This window comes from Mercenaria mercenaria, chromosome 11, assembly GCF_021730395.1.
Source record: "Mercenaria mercenaria strain notata chromosome 11, MADL_Memer_1, whole genome shotgun sequence".
NCBI lineage: Eukaryota > Metazoa > Mollusca > Bivalvia > Venerida > Veneridae > Mercenaria > Mercenaria mercenaria.
In genome coordinates, this window is record NC_069371.1 from 61,516,289 (window position 1) to 61,536,920 (window position 20,632).

At 33.5% G+C, this 20,632-nt stretch overlaps 1 long non-coding RNA gene across 1 annotated transcript; it reads left to right on the forward strand.

The window, feature by feature from the left end:
* Positions 1-7,652: 7,652 nt before the first annotated feature.
* LOC128546607 (uncharacterized) lies at positions 7,653-18,547 on the forward strand. The gene is made up of 3 exons (XR_008366073.1): positions 7,653-7,767; positions 16,694-16,829; positions 18,435-18,547. It is a non-coding gene; the product is annotated as an uncharacterized LOC128546607 (long non-coding RNA).
* The last annotated feature ends 2,085 nt before the right edge of the window (positions 18,548-20,632 follow it).

Genomic DNA, 20,632 nt, shown 5'->3' on the forward strand with positions numbered 1-20,632 from the left:
CTGAACACCAAGCATACGGTGTATCTCAAAACAGTTGGGACATATCCTCTTTTAATAAAACGTTTTAATAACTTTACTAAATACAATTTGAAAATTGCCATTACCCAAAATCTTACAAAGTTTGGAAACCATATCCCCCCAAATATCGGGTTTTGATATACTTTCTCGCAGAAGTGTTTTTAAATTACTATTACATTTAAAACCAAATCTGAATTACTATAGTAAAATTTAGCAACAAAATATTTACGTAATTTATGATAACGACACTCTTGTTGAAGAAGCTTATTTGTAACTTCTTGTTCCGTTCATCGAAATCCTTATTGAGACTACACGTACTTACAAACCGAATAAACTGAGAAATATATATCCCAAGTTTGCAATACTAAAATTAAAATGATCATATTGTCATAAATTTTGGTATGTATAAAATTGTCATAAATAGAGAGATGTAAATCTAGAAATGAAACAGTAGTAACCGAATTGTTAATTTCATTTAACTGGAACTCCCGGGGATAAATAGTATCCACCAACTGAGCAAAAAAGAAAACTGATTTTCATACAAATAGCGTGATGTTTTATCAAATGCAATAATAATGTCTACCTATGTATCTGGAGAAAGGCCAAATATAAAATATCGTTCATAAAAAAATAAAAACAAATCTGCGACAAGGGATGCACAATTTGTTCCCATGGGAATACCAATTACTTGTCTGAAAACTGCACCCCAAACCTGATGTAAATATTGTTCAATAAAAATGAAAGAGCTTTACAAACTCCGTCAAGTGTCCACACAGTATAAATTTTTACAAACTTTAGCAACTAGTATAAATGCTATATCGAAATTGCAAGTGAGAAAAGTAATATTTTCCATGGCAAAACTCTTCTGAATAAGGACAGTTAGTTTTTCATAAAGTTTGTTGACTCAAGAAATGCATACAGAAATAAATATAAAAACGCCATATAGACACCGAGGACAATAGCAGTAATTAAAGGATTTCCACATACTGCGTTCGCCTACATCATCATCAAAGTGAATATCATGTTGAACATATTAGCAGCATTCGGCGAGTTATCTTCCCAAATGATTTAACAGGTGTCGCTACGGGCGAATAGGTCCTATCATGCGGTGTACTCTCGGCTTTTATCATAGTGTTAAAAAAGTGATTCAATTATTTAAAGATAGAATCATGTAATTTATCAATATCATCTATTTAGATAGCTGTTTCTTCTGTTTTTAACATGAAATTTATAGCCTCACTTCAAAATGCTGGCCAGTAATATATCAATGAAATAGTGTCGTAGCATTTATTTTTAAGCGAGTCACATTTCTATTTAATTTGTGAGCAAAGCGGGGTTAGCTAATTTACCTAGTTGAAAATATTGCTAGTTTTAAAAATTTACCCCTGTATGGATGCTTTGTTTCACATAGACAATGATTTCTCTGGATATATTAAGTTTGCATAAAAGTTCCTATCCACTGGCTGCATACTGATTGTTATCATAAAACTGTGCATGCCATGTGTCCTGTTAACTCTAGGGGGTTAAAAATATGTCCTTGAAGCAGACTTAACACTTCTCGCTCCCACGTGGGTGTTACATATTGGACAGTCTGATGTTAAGGTAATGTGTTTCTTAATACTTTTAACACTGATTTGACATAATGTCTAATAGGTCTCACATTTGTATTGTTTTTTCCAAAGCTCTACAAATTTGTGGTCTGTATATTAAAAATCTTCCGGGTGTTTTTATAATATGTAAAAATTCATATTTTGACATTCTTGTGATATTTCTACTTTGTTTTCTATAGTTAAGAAACAAACGTGTCAGTTTTTTTGTTGATTAAAAACATTTCAACTAATTGTTGGGGTGTTATCTCAAGAGGCGATGCTTTAGGCTCGACAAAAATTTGAGATTGAACCAATGACCATTTTATTGGAAGTTTGTATTTCACTTAATGTGGGCAAGTTGCTGCGAATTTGAATTGACTGAAAGAGGCAGCACCATAAAATTAAAATTAACACGAGATATGTTAATTTGTCAATAGAGATCATTTATGCCTCATGGATGATATTTTCATAAAATATATGAGAAAACAGCTGTAATAATTAACTGGGCTGATGGAAATTTGAAGGGACATCTTATCACAAGGGCATATATTTTGATGTTTTACAGTAATTATTATTATAAATTCTATATTTTTCAAGACCTCATTGCATTAAGCTGTGTATGCAGATCTTTCCGATTAAATTGTAACTTTAGGAATATGTACTGTCCATACTGACCCTTATTTAAAGAATATAGTCTGAATAATTTTCGGGGGATTTAGCAAAAACGACTTGATCATCTGCATAAAGAATAAGAAATAGTTTCATTTCGCCTATTATAAAAATATGATCTAGGTCTGAATTGAATATATCATATTCAATATTAATATAATGAATGAAAAATTATTTTGGTAATTTTCACATTTTTTTCGTTACAGGTATTACATGTGCTAATAACAAGAAAGCCGTAGATAAGGACAGGGACCTTCAATTTGAAGAATTTTTTTTCACACTGACGTTTCACCTCCTAGACGTTTCTCCCCTAGACTTTTCACCTCCTGGTTGTTTCGCCCCTAGATGTTTCACCCCCTAATTATTTATAGTGATTAAATAGGTGTTAAATGATCTATTGTTATACTTGATTGATCTTTGATTAATGGTAGGCGTTGAGCAGTCTCAGATCAAAGAAGCATAACAGCAGAACTTTAGCACATACTTAATCAACATATTCAGCAACTTTGATTATTATTTGGAAATAAAAAATGATGTTGGTTAAGTTTTTAAGAATAATTCTGTAGTCTTATAAAAAAAAATGCAGTTTATAGGTCTATTGAATTACATATGTTAAATTTTTGTACATATTTTTTTTTTCCTGAATAAATCAAAATAATTTAAGTATTTTTTTTTTTAGAGAAACTCACAAAAATATAAAAAAAAGAGAGTAAAATTATAATATTCCTTCTTGTAAATTTGTTTATTCAATAAAATTGTTTGAATGTTTATTTTAGGCAAAATGTGTAGATAACTTTGAGTCAAACTGAAAAAAGAATCAGTAAAAAATTGTTATTTATTTCAATAAACTAGACTACTGTACATAATTTAGAAACTTAGAAAATTTATCATACCTCTTGAATTACAGAATTATTTTTATTAAGCTTTTAATAATAATTTTGTAGTATTTAAAAAAGTTGTTGCAGATTATAGTTAAATTTGTAAATTATTCAATAAATTGATTTGCTTTAATGTTTATTTTAGGCAAAATGTGTAGATAACTTTGAGTCAAATGGAAAATAAATCAGTGAAAAATAATTAGTTATATCAATACAAAATGACTACATACTAATTTCTATAAAAGCATCATTACACAACAAGACTTATTTCAATGAATGTTAAAACTGCATATTTATTTCAGAATATAGAATTTAAAAGAAAAAGCCAATAATACCTAATTTTAATGGATGTTAAAGATAAAATGGCAAAGTTTTGCTAGTTGGGTTGGGGAGAGGCTACTCAGGGATGTGTGAATTCCTATGAAATTCCTGTGAAATTCCATGTCAATTCATTTTTGAAATTCCTGTAAAATTAATGAGTCACTGATTGGCAGCTGACACTTGATACGCATTCTACATTCCAGACAAAGTATAACTAAAGACAGAAAGGGTCATTCTTAATTCGTTATTGAATTAAACAAGGAAACACCTGTATTTTCATATATTTTATTATATTATACATTATTAAACTATTTTCCTTCAAAAATAAGCATTTAATTTTGAAAAGAAAATCACATAAATATCTTAACAAGTATCACCACTTTCATTTATACACATATAATCACAGTGAACTTAGTCCTTATAATATGTAATCATCAATGATACATAAAATTATGTAAGCACATTTCAAAAAACAACAACAACTTTTACACATAATATCACATAAATATTTTAACAAATATAACCACTTTCATCTATACACATAAACGCCGTAAAGGATTGGTTGAGCTGGTCTATGATGATACCTGGTTCAACCTCAACATCCATTACCTCTACCTGTAACAATAATAAGTAAAACATAGGACCTAAAAATTTTGATTACTGTTTTAATAATGAATTAATTCTACAAAATTGACAATGAATTCAATTTTACAGCTGAACTGTTCATAACTTAACTTATACTACATATAATTGAAGTCTACATTTTTTTAGAATTGTAATTTAAGGTATAATTTATCATCCACTGTATTTTCTACTTATTATCAGTGTGAAACAAAATTCTTCAAATTGAAAGCCCCTGTCCTTATTTACGGCTTTCTTGTACAGGCATGTGCTGATTTGCCAAATAAAACTGTAAACTGTTATCAGCACATGTGATACCTGTAACGAAAAAAAATGTGAAAATTACCAAAATAATTTTTCATTATATGCACTATTTAAAAAAAATCAAATAACTTATTGTATACTAATCAAGAAACAAACAAAAAATCTGATGTGTTTTAATATTTTATATGATAGCTTATTATTTTTCCTAACCTCATGATGTATTGTAAAATACCTTGGTGAAAATAAACAACATGGTCTGTTCTGTATTTTTGTTGAATTCAACTTAACTTTTTTGATATCTGGAAAAACAGAAGTTATTTAAAAACCAATAAAATGATAATTAATATAATTACCAATGGTTCCACACTTGATGTGCTGCCAATGTTCACAGATGTCACATGATACAGCAAGATGCCGGGCATGCAGAGGACTGTGTCAGAAAATACATGGCAGAGAACGAGCCCGCGGCATTATTTAATATTAATTGAAATATTAAGTTAAAAAATAAACATCCAGATTTATCTGGGTATGGCGTTACTTCAATGAAGTTAACAAAAGTTATTGTTTGAATGAAACAATATTCCATAATTTAAAGTGGAATAAGGGTAATTAATGTAATTAATTGCTTAAACTGTAAATGACATTATTTACAGTTTTCGTATTTTTTATTTGTTGGAACTACACAGCAAACTGACCCTTTAATCATGATAATGTGATAATTGGATTAGTCCTTTGATTATGTACACATGTAACTTAACATCCTTATTTGTAATAAGGTGTGATCAATTGTTTATTCAATACAATACAATACAATACAAAAGTTTATTCAGCATAAAACATAACACATATGCTTATAGCCTATACAAAATTAATGTTCAATGATAAACATATTTAATAGAAATATAAGAAATATAATTGGGAGAGAATTGTAGCAGGTTACGCTAACGATTCTCGAAAATGCAAAAATTAAATAAGTGAGTTAAGTTTTACAAAAGTAATATCGGAAGAACGTTATCATTTTTATAACTAACAATTGTAGAATTGACGAATTAACAAAAGCATGTATTGTACATCATATTACATATATTCTTCAGACTGAATACATGTTTACATCAATCAAATATATCTTTTTATGATTAAATTATGTCATTAATTGTATTTATGTGTTGCTGATTTTAATTATTAGTATTTTGAAAACACAAAATATTTGAATTTATAATTTATTGACATATATTAAACAACCAAAAAAGTTGCTGTATTATCTACAAAGGCTTATTCACCATACATCAACTAACATTATTATATATCATAATTGCATGTTTATAGCCATTCTTTTTAGGATTAAATCTCTTTTTAGATAATTTAAACTGAAACTTTAACTTAAATCAATCATACTTTTCATATTCACATGGGGGGATGGGGGGGGGGGGGGGGGGGAGTGAAACAACTAGGGTTTTGGGAGGTTAAACAACTAGGGGTTAAACATCCAGGGGGGTGGGGGTGAAACGACTGGTATTCTTCACCCCCGTAGGAAAGCGTCATTGCACTCTCGACCAATGTGTCCATCAATGCGTGCATCCAACAGTTCTTCCTACTTTGCATATTACTGGAGATCACGTTGCATGGTTTGCTGTCAGAAAAGCAGTCGTAACGGGAATCGTCTATTGAGCCATTCCGAAGAAAACAATTATTTTAGTGGTATATAACCTAGGATGGTAGCCCACCACATACAAGTGAGTTACTTCCCTTTAGTAAAAGTCGCCATTTGCACCATCTAGAAAGCTGTCATGTATCGATCAGGCTGGTAACATTGCCCGATCGGGCTTATGACACAAAAAGTAATATTTCTTGAAAAATAATGAAGATATTTCTTTCAAACTCGGTCCATTTATTAAGCATAACAAATGATACAAATTAGAATAAAAATAACTTGGTTGCCTTCAGTTTTGGTAGAATTTATTTCCCCTTTTCAGATTTTTATGACGCATAATCTTTGAAGTCCAAAAAAATAATGTTTAAAACTAAGTTTAAAACAAAAAAGGGTTAAATGGCTTTCTAATGCTCTAAATTATTGCGCTAGTACATGAATGTATACATTTTACTCTGCTTTCACTTACAACATTATAGAGAAGGCAGTGGCTAGAGAGCCGGAATCGGTTCCCTAGACTGCGAACTTATTCGTCCGGAACCGGTTCTCTAAGCAAAATACTGTGCATAGGCTAGGGAACCGGAATTTTATTTCAATGCATAATACTGCCGAAATCCACTTTGTTTCTTTTGGTAAGTATCATGTGCATGTTCTTATCTTAATTAGTTAATTAATTTTACCATTTCAGCAAGCTATGTCCTTTTATTTATTTGTGTTTACTGTCTCTCAAGAAGTGTACTTGCCGCATAGTGTCCGCCATATTGGAATGATAAAATAAACTAGTACGAATGAATGCGAAATCGTCGACACTCGAGCCGAAATAAACTTGAAATTTAAACTTAAAAGGTATAAGACAATAAAAGAAACGATTAAAACAAAATAAGTAATATCAGTACTGATTACATATCTTTGAACGTGAAATGCTGAGGTGTTACAAACCAGTGATCAAAGAATATGTATGAAGTCTTAAGGGCAATTAAATTAGTTTATTCATCTATAAACATGTAATGACGCAAATACAAACCAATATTATTTTATATTTAAATAATTTAAACATAATACAAGTTTAAAGCAAGTAACATTTAAAAACTGCAAAGTAGTTTTCACGCATTCATTCGTACTAGTTTATATCATTTGAATACGGCAGACACGGTATATATGCGGCGAGAACACTCTGGGAGACAGTAAACGCAGATAAATGCAAGGGCATGGTAAAATTAATTAAGATAATAATGTGCATGACATTTACCAAGAAACAACGTGGATTTCGGCAGTATTATGCATAGAAATAAAATTCCGGTTCCCTAGCCTATGCACGGTATTTTGCTTAGAGAACCGGTTCCGGACGAATAAGTTTGCAGTCTAGGGAACCTATAGAGAAATGTTAGTTCTAAAAAAATTGCTCATACATCTGCACTGGAAACAAAGTATTTACCCTAAATATATAGAATAAAGGTATTGGCGCACAAGTTTGGAGCAATAGAAAGCCATTGAACCCTTTTCTGTTTTAAACATTGCATTAAAACATAATTTTTTTGGACTTCAAAAAATATGCATCATAAAAATCTGAAAAGGGAAGTAATTCTAACTAAACTGAAGGCAACAAAGTTATTTCTATCTTGATAAGCATAATAAATGGACCAAGTTTGAAAGAAATATCTTCATTATTTGTCAAGAAATATTACTATTTGTGTTGTAAGCCCGATCTGGCAATGTTACCAGCCTGTCGATAAGCCTGTGGTATTGAATCATTTGAATGGTATTGATTTATTTCTAGTTTTGCAATTGCAGATTTTTTTCATTGGACAATGCAGTGAAATAATATGAATTAAGGCACTGCCTAGCATGGGGATTTATCTTTTATATATCTACTTACGAAGAAATAATCAACACTCAAAAGAAAGTGAAACTTCGCTCTAAACCTTTTACAGAGAATATCATACTTTGCAAAATTTATGGGAAGCCGTGACGGTGACGTCATTCACCGCGTTCTCGCACTGGCTTTTAGGATTTTTTGTTTGTTTGTTTGCACTCCACGTAGAAACTTGACAGCCTTTACACTTCCTTACTGTTTTAAAATAGTTTTTCAGTTGCATGTACAGTTTTCATTACGAAAAAGAATCATGTTGGCGCGGTTTACGAATTTCTGTGACTGATTCGGGGTGCTCGGATGTTCTTGCAAACAACCAGTCTGCGTTGTGAACATAAACCGGAACCGGAAAACATCGAAAACATTGCCTCAGTATATGCAGACAACAAAGACGAATAACTATATACGGACGTTACCGTCTCGGGAATTTTCATCCCCTATTAAAACAATTATAATTTATAACCACAGACACTTGGCCCAGGCCAAGTCTTTGGTGTCAGCGCCACCTCCCAATCCGCCCCTGCCAACCTTCTGACAATATATTTTCGACTTTTAAAACAAACTGAGCACACGTCTCAATCATGCAACAACTTCTGGTACAATTTCAACATGTTTAAAAAAAAAACTTGTATATATATATATATACTATGGACGCTCGAGATAACTTATTCCAGACCAAGCGTTTCAATACAAATTGCTTGTCCGAGGCCAGTCCAATTAATTTGATGTGATCCTAGGAAATATTGAGATAATTTTTTCATATGGGCAATATGCCCACTCGCGTCAAACACTCGAAAGACCAAAATAGTTGAAGCAATTTCCAATGAAATTTTCATCGCTCCTGACGCTTACATGCTATAGGTTTAAATGCCAATTATTTCACGAATTGGCCATTAATTCAAATAAAACTTACATGTATCAAAATGGTATTCAATTCCTCATTGATTTATGTAAAAATGGTAAAATAATATCTAAAATCAGGGATATAAATTAACACTCGCCCAGTGCGACCAGATTTAAAGCTGGTCGAGTCAATTTCCAAGATAGTTGCCCAGTCGGCGATTGGCTTCAGATTCTCCTAATGTCAATATTCCGGGTTTTTCGAGACTGTCTTATTAATAAACACAGCGTCACTTAAATTGACCAATTAAAATTACCGGTATTATATACTACGACCAATCGCGGATTTTACTCCGTCACTAACAATGGCTGCGCCCATAGAAATACAGCACTGGAAAGTAGCGGTTTATTGAAGGCTGTTAAAGAGCTTAGAACGGCCGGTCGCGGCGACAAAAGGAAATATTATCAGGATTATGAAAAGTCCTAAAGGCCAAAAAGGACTTTTAATGCATGGTTTGTACTTTTTAGCTCGACTATTCATAGAATAGTAGAGCTATTGGACTCGCCCATGCGTCGGCGTCCGCGTCGGCGTCCGCGTCCCGATTTGGTTAAGTTTTTGTATGTAAGCTGGTATCTCAGCAACCACTTGTGGGAATGGATTGAAACTTCACACACTTATTCACTGTGATAAACTGACTTACATTGCACAGGTTCCATAACTCTGTTTTGCTTTTTTACAAAATTATGCCCCTTTTTTGACTTAGAAATTTTTGGTTAAGGTTTTGTATGTAAGCTGGTATCTCAGTAACCACTTGTGGGAATGGATTGAAACTTCACACACTTATTTACTGTGATAAACTGACTTACATGGCACAGGTTTCATAACTCTATTTTGCTTTTTTACTCCACACACTTGTTCACTGTCATGATCTGACATGCACAAAGCAGGTCCCATAACTTTATTTTGCTTTTTTACAAAATTATGCCTCTTTTTCAACATAGAAATTTTTGGTTAAGTTTTTGTATGTAATCTGGTATCTCAGTACTCACTAATGGGAAAGGATTGAAACTTCACACACTAGTTCACTGTCATGATATGACATGCAGTGCAAAGGGTCAATAACTCAACTTCGCATTTTACAAAATTATGCCCCTTTTCAACTTATGAGTTTTGGGTTAAATTCTTATATGTAAGCTGGTATCTCAGTACCCACTAATGGGAATGGATTGAAACTTCATACACTTGTCCACTGTCATGAGCTGATAAGCACTATGCAGGTTTCATAACCCAATTTTACTTTTTTACTAAATTATGCCCCTTTTTCGACTTCCGTCTTCATTCAAGCGACAAGGCTGTTCAATAGTCGAGCGTTGCTGTCCTCCGACAGCTCTTGTTGTACAAGTAATAATTTCGTGACAGGTTGCGAGTCCTGTAACTCGACAGTGTTACAAAATACTAGAATTCAGATGTCCATGAGCGTGCAGCCTCTATCAAAAATACCCATAAACAACCCAAATCCTCTAATGCTGCAAAAATCATTCAAACTTTAAATTAAATGCGTCCGTGTTTGGGAGACTGTGTCCTATGTTTAGAACATGTCGTGCACCGGTTGATTACAACTTCCCTCTTTCAGTGTGAGTTTGATGACTGTTCTGTATTTAAGAAATTGATGTATTTTGGCAGGAAGCAAATTACAAGACTTATTATTAAGTATGTAGAGATCTAAACCACAGTTAATATATTTTTCCGCTAATAATAGCTGGGCCCCTAACTTTTAGACTGGGCCCCTAGAATTTGTCTGTAAGGAGCCCAGATGGCTAATAGGGTCTGAGTGTTAATTTATATCCCTGAAAATTACAAATTTTCTGGTGATTTAAATCTATGTATGTACTGTATATGATTAACGTTTACCGTGTATACACGCCAATATGCGCAAGCGATAAAACCAATAACTTTACATGACTCAGACTGTGTACAGTGATTCATCCTCCCATTATTTTGGTCCTTCAAAGTTTTGACGTTTAGACTGTCAGTCACAAATATAAAACAGTCTGAACGTCGAATTATTTTGACTAGTCCAAGGCAAGGGTATAGAATTTCTAAATTTTTTCACTTGTCCATGGACAAGTTTGGCTGAAAAATCTACTTGTCGGACTAAATCTACTTGTCCATGGAAAAAATAAATAAAACATCTTTGAGTTGTTTTGTTCATTTATTTAGCATAACAAAGCCTAAATATCAAATATCATACCATTAAACCAAGGTCCTGATGCACATCTAGCAGTGTGTTTATAATGTTTAATTGGTCTATAATATCAATTGTCCGATTAGCTCAGTTGGTAGAGCATCTGACTTGCATGCAGAAGGTTGCAGGTTTGAGTCCTGTATCGGGCTGCATTTTTTCCTCTCCTATTACATTTGTGTGGTGACTAGCCTTGGAATCCTAGAGCTAGGGTGAAGCAATGGATGGGTTAGTCAAAAGAATCTGAGTTTGTTTTTAAAAAATGGAGGGAGGAATATAGCAGTGTGTATATAATGTATATAATTGGTCTATGATATCAATTGTCCGATTAGCTCAGTTGGTAGAGCATCTGACTTGCAAGCAGAAGGTCGCAGATTCGTGTTCTGTATTGGGCTGCACATTTTTCCTCTCCAATTACACACATATAGAACACCATAAAGCTAGATTGTGTTAAGCACATACTGACATCTTTCTGTAACCAATTGATTTCATCGAGCCAGCTTTCCTGAAAGACACAAATACGTTTGCTGTTGTATTTTTAGCTCAACTATTCAAAGAATAGTCTAGCTATTCTACTCACCCTGGCATTGGCGTCGGTGTCGGCGTCACACCTTGGTTAAAGTTTTGCATGCAAGTACATACAGCTGTCATTTAAAGGCATATAGCTTTGAAACTTATTTTTCTTTTTCTATGTCAATTATCAACCTCACTGGGTCGAGTTCCGTAACTCTGACATGTATTTTGAGCAAATTATGCACCCTTTTGGACTTGGAAAATCCTGGTTAAGTTTCACATGCAAGTTACTATCTCCAAAACTAATGCAGATATTGAATTGAAACTTCACATGTGTCTTCGGGGTTATAAAACTAGCTGATAGCATCAAGTCCCATAACGCTTAGAAATTCCTGGTTAAAGTTTTGCGTGCAAGTACATACAGCTATTACTAAAAGGCATATAGATTTGAAACTTATTTTTTCATTTTGTAGATCAATTACCAACTTTACTGGATCAAGTCCCATAACTCTGACATGTATTTTGGGCAAATTATGCCCCCTTTTGAACTTAGAAAGTTTTGCGTGCAAGTTCTTATCTGCAGAACAAATGCAGATATTAAGTGGAAACTTCACATGTGCCTTGGGGGTTATAAAACTAGTTGATAGCATCAAATCCCATAACTCTGACATGCATTTTGGTCAAATTATGTCCCCTTTTGAACTTAAAACTCTTTTGATATTTTAACATGTTGGGTAATATTTTCCTGTTTTTGGGACAATATTTCGAATAGTCGAGCATTGGCTGTCTTACCGACAGCTCTTGTTTGTCTATTTCTTGTTTAGATTTGCGTTTTTTGGGCTCTTTTTTTTTTCTTGACAGAGTCACGCCCGAACAATTCTTCGAATGACAAAGTTGTCCATCACTTTTATTGCAAATGGAAACAGATTGTCTGCCCAGATAATGTTTATTATAACACTGCCATCGTTTTCCGTGTCTACAGCCAGTCAGCGGGCAGAAATTTCCAGGTAGGCAGGGGTGCTATATGGGTTTCGTTTATTAAATATAACGGTTTTTACCTACTAAATTTGGTCAGGAATTTGCTGTTTTGCTTTGGAATAATTGACAGAAAAGCTTGCTTTTTTTTATAATATTGTGGTACTGGAAATTATTTTTATTTTTGGCATAAATTTCCATTTGTCCACGGACAAAAAGGATGAAAAAATCTACATGTACGTCGGCAAAAAAGCCCATGTCAGGCAAGTTGGACTTAGAAATTCCACATCCCTGCAAGGAATACGAGAATCGATCCGAGCTTGGTTGGTGTTGCGCAGTCAAATTTACCTACAGAGCCAGGACAGAGACACTATCCTCAGTGGTTATGAATAAAGTATTTGGTGGTGCATTCATCTGCCGCAATGGTCCAGAGGTCTTAGATGTTGGTTTTTAATTCTGTTTTTTTGTCGGGGCCACGGGTTTGCTCCCCACTGTGGGCGGTCTTTTTTTTTCAAATATATTATTTTTAACTTGAGATTACTGTGAAATCATTAATATTCATTGGGGACTTATTTCCGTGGTTGAGTCAATTCATAAAATTTAATCCTAACGAACAAGTAAAATTCCCATTCATTTTATATTCAAAAGTTGAAATCCACAAATTCATATTCCGAAATTACCATTCTGACCAAAACCACCAAATTTCATGCCCACGAAATGAAATGATTTTACAGTATATCATTAAAAATTTGTGAAAATATTAGAAATATTATATGTGAAAAAACAGAAAATCGCCCACAGCAGGGAGCAAACCCATGCACTGACAAAAAAGTGCAGAATTAATAACCAACGCCTTAGATCTCTAGGCCACCGCAGCAGATGATTTTGATAGCAACTATTTTATTTATAACCATTGATGATGTCATCTGCATCGAGGCTCTGTTGGTAAATTTGACTGCGCAACACCAAACAAGCTTGGATCAATTCTCATATTCCTTGGACAAGCAATTTGTATTGAAACGCTCGGAGTAAGTAAGTAATCTTGTGGTTTTTAGCTCACCTGTCACATAGTGACAAGGTGAGCTTTTGTGATCACCTTTCATCCGTCATCTGTCATCAGTCCGTGCGTCCGTCCGTCCGTGCATCAACAATTTCTTGTCTGCACGATAGTGGTTTCATTTATGATTTTATTTTAACCAAACTTGCACACAACTTGTATCACCATAAGATCACGGTTCCTTTCTTGAACTGGCAAGATCCCATGATGGGTTCCAGAGTTATGGCCCCTGAAAGGGCCAAAATTAGCTATTTTGACCTTGTCTGCACAATAGCAGCTTTATTTATGATTTGATCTTTACCAAACTGGCACACGTCTTGTAACATCATAAGATCTCGGTTCCTTCCTTGAACTGGCCAGATCCCATAATGGGTTCCAGAGTTATGGCAACTTCATTTATGATTCGATTTTAACCAAACTGGCACACAACTTGTATCATCATAAGATCTTGATCCCTTTCTTGAACTGGCGAGATTCCTTTATGGGTTCCAGAGTGATGGTCCCTGAAAGGGCCAGAATTAGCTATTTTGACATTGCCTGCACAATAGCAGCTTCATTTATGATTTGAATTTAACCAAACTTGCACACAATTTGTGTCACCATAAGATCTCGGTTCCTTTCTTGAACCGGCCAGATCCCATAATGGGTTCCAGAGTTATGGCCCCTGAAAGGTCCAAATTTAGCTATTTTGACCTTGTCTGTACAATAGCAGCTTCATTTATGATTTGATTTTAACCAAACTTGCACACAATTTGTATCACCACAAGATCTTGCTTCCTTTCTTCAACTGGCCAGATTCCATTATGGGTTCCAGAGTTGTGGCCCCTTAAAGGTCCAAAATTGGCTATTTTGGCATTTGCAGCCATATAGAGACTTCTTTTATGGTTTTATGTGATACAAACTTTTAAAATATCTTCAACAACAATAAATCTTGGATTCCATGACAAATCAGATCCAATCATAGGTTCCAGAGTTATTTTATATCTGATTACCTCCCCTGATTGTAATCAAAATGGATTTATATCAGTAAGTACTTAAAAGAATTATTTGAAATTTCATTATTGTTATTAGTTGGACTGAGACAGTCAGGGTAGATAACTATGGACTGATTTTATCAAATTACCTCCCTTTATTTCAAATTAAAATTGTTATATCTCCATAACTACTGAAGATACTGATCTGAAATTTCATTTATGTCTACAGATTTATTTGGCAGATCCTTCTTTTTTCCACTTACAATATTTTTTTTAATGACTTCCCTTTTACGTTACTATAAATAGCTTATTTTTAGTAACTTTTTTATTATTGGCTGTAGGGAAAAACACGAGACCAGTTTTCTGTGGTACATCATGGATAGTACCTCCAATTTTTAGGTGTATTTTAACATATCTATACCTTGTAAGATTTTTTTTTCTTTTTGGTTAAATTTCTTTCCTTTGTTGTTCCTGTCCTTTGGACTTAGATATTTTTTCTGAGGACCTTCTTGTCCTCAAGTGCAATGATAACAGGTGAGCGATATAGAGCCATCATGGCCCTCTTGTTTTAGTGTTGTTAGTATATGGGAGTTTTTTTAAACATGTTGAAATTGGAACAGAAGTTGTTGTATGGTCGAGACATGTGCTCAGTTTGTTTTAAAAGGCAAAAGTATATTGGCTGAAGGTTGGCAGGGGCAGATTTGGAGGGGGAGGGGTGCTAACCCCCAAGTGTCTGTGATTATACCAGTAAGAAGTGTCTGTAACATGTCCCAGAAAAGTCACAAATTAGCTATATATAGTTAAATCTGGATATATAAAACTAGAAATAAGTATCAAACCAATAACGGTTAATAATAATATATGTCAATATCAAATGAGCCGCGCCATGAGAAAACCAACATAGTGGCTTTGTGACCAGCAAGGATCCAGACTAGTCTGTGCATCTGCGCAGTCTGGTTAGGATCCATGCTGTTCACTGATGGTTTCTCTACTTGCAATAGGCTTTGAAAGTGAACAGCATGGATCCTGACCAGACTGCGTGGATGTGCAGGCTGGTCTGGATCCATGCTGGTCGCAGAGCCACTATGTTGGTTTTCTCATGGACCAGCTCAACTATAAAACAGTCATTATGCAATCCAAAAGGATTATGAGACAAAAGACCTGAGTTCAGTATTAATTTCAATACATGTTGCGAATTTCTGCGATAAATCATTACTAAATTAGCCATAAGTAAATGTGATTCTCACAAGTGACACATTCTTCAATGATTTATCGCAACATATTGCTGCATTTATTGTAACTGTGACTACAAAGACCTTGGTTTGGTGTGATTGTCTTTCATCTTATAAACCATCGGGGTTGGATGGTAACGACATTGTGTTCTATTTTGACATATTTTGCATTTATTGTTATTGGTTTTATAATTAATTCTAACCATTTATAGCCAGATTTAGCTATACAGCTAATTTGTGACTTTTCTGGAACCTGTATAAAGGGCAGGTGACATGGTAACCCATACAGGTCTTGGAAGTTAATGCTTTTATAGACATTCTGTAAATGACTTTAAAGATTTTTGAGTCTGTGGATTTATAGATTTTATATTTGAAATCTGTTGAAAGTACTATTTAATTCAATACCGCAGTATAAAACTATCTGATTTACAGTTTGCTTGCATAAATTAAGATGTTTTGTGATTTTTAGCCAATTTGGATGACTTCGAATTTTTCGAAAATGTGAAAAAATTAAAGTGATTAACACTGTTGGAAAATTTCCTATTAGTTTTATCTGTGCATTGCAGTAAGTGAAATTTTTTACTTTAACCTGCGGTTTTGAGTTAGGTTTTTATTTCGACAGATTTCATACACCCAGTCTATGAATTTACAGACTCAAAGATCTTAGTGGGGCCTCTGTGGCCAAGTGGTTAAGGTCGCTGACTTCAAATCACTTGCCCCCTCACTGATGTGGGTTCGAGCCTCACATGGGACATTGATTTCTTCATGTGAGGAAGCCATCCAGCTGGCCTACGAAATGTCGGTGGTTCTACCCAGGTGCCTGCTTGTGATAAAATAATGCACGGATGGGGCTCCTTGGGTCTTCCTCTTCCATGAAAGCTGGAAAGTCACCATAATTATGACCTGTAAATGTTGATCCAACATTAAACCAAACCAAAAAAAAAAAAAAAGAGAAAAAAATGCTGTTATTTCTTTATGTAGATCTAGAGTTTGTTGAACAAACCACAGTAAGAGGTAGACAATGTGAAAGACTCCTCCATCCAATATGATGGTGTCACCCCTGTGTGACCTCGGAGATGTCGGAACAATCATTGGTGGAAAAGCTATTGACACTAAGGTTGGTACTGTAGATAGTTTCATTTTGAGTTGAAAGAAGTAATCATCTTAAGTCCCCATGGAAGAAAATAACAAAAGAATTATGAATATTTAATAATAGAATTTTTCACTGTTCTGTTATACGAGGGGTGTTTAGCAAGTTTCGGGACAAGCACTGTAACATTCTTATTTTTTAATATTTTTACACATTTCTTTAAACATACATGGTACAGCATCTGCTTTGAGAGCGAGAGGTCATGGGTTCGATCCCCGGCCGTGTCATACTAAAGACGTAAGAAATGGTACTAGCAGCTTCCTCGCTTGACGCTCAGCATTAAGAGGATAGTGCTAGGACTGGTCAGCCCGGTGTCAGTATAATGTGACTGGGTGGGGTATCATGCCATGTGTCTACGGCGTGATATTCCAGTGAAGCGGCACTATTAAGTTGGGTATTGTGCTCACTGCTACAAGTAGACACAGTCGTTTATATGACTGAAAAATTGTTGAAAAAGACGTTAAACCTGAACACACGCTTTAAACATACATAGCTCTATATACCTTTTACTCATTCTCAGAAGCAAATTTACAAAAATTAAAAATAACACTTGTCTCGAAACTTTCCGAACACCCCTCATGTGTTAATGTCAAACCCATTTGATTGTATGTACATTTGTATATATATATTACAAGCTAAGTATAAATATAGACTATTGATATCTTTAGTCTCGATCAATTTTTAAATGCAGTTTTTACAGGTCTATCATGACTTGTATGACAATTTTACCTAGAAATTGTTACAGATCTTCAACCTCTGTTTTATGAGTTGAAGTTGTTATTGTATACATGTATATACAAATTTTGGCAGTGATTTTATTTTGGCTATATTGGTAGTAATGTTTGAGAGCACGAAATCTATCACCAAAATTATGTACATAACTTATGAATGAAAGGGTATTTACTGCTGTTGTTTTTGGTGCCCTCAAATTTAATGGAGTCTGTTTTTAAGGGAAAATAAATGAGTTTTAAAACAGGTCTGTCTTATTTCCGGTCCCTACCATAGTGCAAGTAAAGTGGGAACTATATAAACATAAAATATGAGTAAAATGATATTGTTTATTTACATACATGTAATATACATACTACAAAAATATTAATGTACATTCAAAGCATACTATAATTTCTGTAATGCACAACTTTTCACTAAATGTTCAAGTTCACTATTATAGACATATAATATATAGACATTGTTGACAATAACACTAACATTTATTTCATAACAACCTTATTTTAACTATATACTGTATAATACATAATTGTACGTAACTTTCTACTCAATTTTAGAAAAAACCCAGATTCTATTTTTAGTTCTTAGTCATATGACTGAAAACACAGGATCTTTATACTATAGAAATAAATTGTGTATAATATCTGTACCCTGAAGAAGGCTCTGTAGAAGTCGAAATATCAGTCTTTAATAAAAATACAGTCAAACTAAACCTGCTTTGGTTGTGTAGTTACACTACACCTTGGTGTTTGTTAGTTATATTCAATGTCAGATAGTTAGTAGTGTATTATTACAATTCCAGCTAAATGCCAGTTGATGTAAATTATAACTTGATCATTTCAGTGTGTTTCAACAGCTGTTATTCCATTACACTATCAAACAATCTGGAGGTATGTGCCTTTAAAGGACTGAGATATGCTGAAAACAGTCTATTCAATTAAATGATTGTATCAGTAAGTATTTTACGAGTCCTTAATATCAAACTATAGGAAAAATAACTGTTCTGTTTAATATGTCATAGACAAACTTTAAAGGTGGTCAGTCACATTTTTAAGCAACATTTTATGACATTTTTAATTTTCAGTGTATTTAGTTTATTTAATGTGCAAAAAGACCCATCACATTGAGTTAAATCCCTATTAAGAAATGTCTGTCTTATTATTTTCAAAAAAAAAGAAATTAATATTACGCCTCTGTAATATGAAAAAATTCAAAAATGCAGATGATTTCATTTGATTTCAAGATGATATCTTGTTTTACACTTACATTTGAGGATATTGAGATGTTTTAATAATCTGATTCCAAAAGTAAGTTTTTAATGGTGTCTAGCTTCTTAATTCATTAACTTACAATCTATCCTGGATGCGCAACCAAGATAGGTAAAGGGAGATAATGTTAAGTTTACAAACATTAATCTTTATCAAATATGATACAATAGTTCTTATATTCATATCATTCCTTAGGCATAGTATGTTAATTAAATTTCTACATGTGCTAAAATAACCCTATCTTTGTCGAGGCAACCACTATAAGGAAATTAAATGTTAAAAATACTTCTAGTAAAATATAACATAATATATCAAGTATTTATTGAACTCAAATAAGCATAAATGCTGGACACGATTGGTTTTGCTTTTTGCGACCAGTGTAGATCATGATTAGCCTGCGCATCTGTGCAGTCTGATCATGATCTGCACTGTTTGCTATTCAGCCAATATATTTTTGGTAAGCACCCCTTTTAATAGTTAATGGCACTGTCCAAATTGGAAGATGGAAAAGTTCATTATAGGAATTTAGCAGGGTTAATAAACTTTCGATCAAATCCATTACCTGATCAAAATCTGATTAACCACCTTTAACACTAGGGGTACATCTTAATCCACAAAAAGATGTGAAATAGATCCTTATTAAGCAGTGCAAGTGTCAATGTTTTATTAAAATTATGTATCCAAATATTTAAATGTCTACTTGGTACAAACTAGAATACAAACAAAGAGTTATCACAAAGTAACCATGATTACAGAAAAAAGCTATTTTTGTCTGTAATTAATTAAAATATGATTAAAGTAGTGAGATAAGATGCATGCTTAATGATTACTGTGAAATATTTAATAGATCATTAATTGTTTTGATTACTTTCGATAATCAACCCATGTCTGAATTAAATACAGCATTGAGGCATGTTTTGTTAAATGTACAGAAAACTAATTGGGGCCTCCGTGGCCAAGTGGTTAAGGTCACTGACTAAGAACCACTTGCCCCTCACCAATGTGGGTTCAAGCCTCACTCAGGGAGTTGAATTCTTCATGTGAGGAAGCCATCCAGCTGGCTTATGGAAGGTTGATGGTTCTACCCAGGTGCCCACTCTTGATGAAATAATGCACAGAGGGGCACTTGGGGTTTTCCTCCACCATTAAAGCTGGAAAGTCGCCATATGATCTGTAATTGTGTGACTTTAAGGTAGTTCTGCACATTTTGATCAAATTTTTTTCTTCAATGTAGAATTTGATTATACTAGGTAGTGTGCTTGATTTTTTGCAAGACTGATTTGAAAAATTTGGCCCTCAAGCAATTTTTCATAATGGAAGTCTATTGGAAAATCATAACTTTCATAACATTTTCGAGAATAGAAATTTTTCTACAGTGTAGATTTTAATGAAACTTCTCACAGTTGTAAATAAACAGATGACCTATAATGTGGTGAAATAAAATGTATAGGTCAGTGTGCTTATTTTTGAGATATTTGACCATGATATAAGTGAACGGCACATTTCATGCTAATTTTAAGACATTATTTTGAATTATTTAACATGTCAGATGTTTTAATATCATAGTTTAACTTTAGAAAGATAGTAACAGTGCCATTGTAACAAATCTACTCACAGGTTGCATTTAATTCATAAAATGATTTTCATTTCCGTACGCCAAATCCAGGATCTATTCTACGTTTTTGGAATAAATGACATTATGTCATTACTTACGGTTTATTAGACGTGCAGAACTAACTTAAGCATCGGGAGCATTTAAAAATATTTTATATC